The following is a 1514-nucleotide window of genomic DNA, read 5'->3' on the forward strand; positions in this document are numbered from 1 at the left end:
GTTTAAAAAAAAGTCTTGCATTTATACAGCATCTTTCATGACCACCGGACGTCCCAAAGCGTTTTGCAGCCAATGAAGTACTTTTTGAAGTGTGGTCACTGTTGTAATATAGGAATATAGGGGTTGTTAAAAAAAAAACCCATCTGGTTCACTAATGTCCTTTCGGGAAGGAAATCTGCCGTCCTTACCCGGTCTGACCTACATGTGACTCCAGAGTCACAGAAATATGATTGACTCTTAACTACCCTCTGAAATGGCATAGCTCACTACCACCTTCTCGAGAGCATTCACTTCTCGGCCTTTTGGCTAAGATCAAGTGTAGTATCTGTTCTTATCAGTTTAATATCCCCTATGGGGACCTGATATTAAATTGTTTTTTGGACAGGGAGCTGGATCAGGGGCTTGCCCCGTCCACTCCATGCACCGACCTGGTATTGCAGTGTATCCACGAATGGTGCAACTTCGCCTCTCGGCCTTTTGGCCTAAGATCAAATATATTGGCGCAAAGTGATCTTTGGTGTTAGAGTTGATCTGGAAAGAAATTGGACATTAAAAAAAATTTAAAAAATTAGGAATAGAGCACCATGTACTGAAAAACACCTGTGTTGTGCCATGTATAATGAAAGTCTCTGCATTGTTTAGTAACTTGTAAAGAAATGTAAATGTATCCCCATCCGGTCCATGTACTGCATTCATCTGCATAGTGCTACATGTAACGTGATTCGTGATTGGTATTGAAATGTATCCTGGAATCTAATGTAAGCCTGTTCTCATCTGCTCCATGTAATAACCTCATTTGCACAGTAATACATGTAATGTGATTTACGGATTGTACTAAACTGTACCTTGAAATGAAGTGCAACCTAGTGCATTGTATGGAACTGCTGTCAGCATCAAACGAATTGTATGGAATTGCTGACCACAAGGTACTGAGCTATTTTACAATGTATTGTAAAAATTTTATATGAATGAAGTACATTTTTTGGAAAAAAATATTAGGGATGGGCAATAAATGCAGTTGTAAAAGTATGTCTTAAAAGTAAATTCTCAATAGGATGTAATACACAATCAGCACGAGCAGGAAGTCACATTAAGACTTCGTCCAAAACACCTTAGCCATACTAACTAAGGGGTCAAATTTGGCCCACCCCTTTATTCGGTGCATTCACCAGAGAAGCGGCAACTTTGTGGGCTGAAAATGGCACCTAAAAAATCTCTCCCGATTCTGGCTGCTGTTTTGCCTCTCCTGAGACTTGGTGCGGCGTGGCCAGTCGATTGGGGGGCAGAGCTAGGGCCCTGCACCAGAAACTGTGCCGGCAGCTCTGCACATGCGCGTTGGAGTGTGCGCGCATGTGCAGTAGCTCATGCCCCCAGTCTCTGTGTACGTGCTGCAGCATGGGACCCGATGCGTCCCGCCCATATCCCGGGCCGAGTGGCCTGCCGCACAGTAACGAGATGAAGTTTTGATCGGGGGTGGTGAGGGGGGGAGAGTTTTGATCCCAGTAGGGGGGATG

At 44.0% G+C, this 1514-nt stretch overlaps 1 pseudogene; it reads left to right on the forward strand.

Annotated features, from left to right (window-relative positions):
• Positions 1-286: 286 nt before the first annotated feature.
• On the forward strand, positions 287-465 carry LOC139277878 (U2 spliceosomal RNA; annotated as a pseudogene).
• The last annotated feature ends 1049 nt before the right edge of the window (positions 466-1514 follow it).

Source organism: Pristiophorus japonicus, chromosome 12 (genome assembly GCF_044704955.1).
Source record: "Pristiophorus japonicus isolate sPriJap1 chromosome 12, sPriJap1.hap1, whole genome shotgun sequence".
NCBI classification, from domain to species: domain Eukaryota; kingdom Metazoa; phylum Chordata; class Chondrichthyes; family Pristiophoridae; genus Pristiophorus; species Pristiophorus japonicus.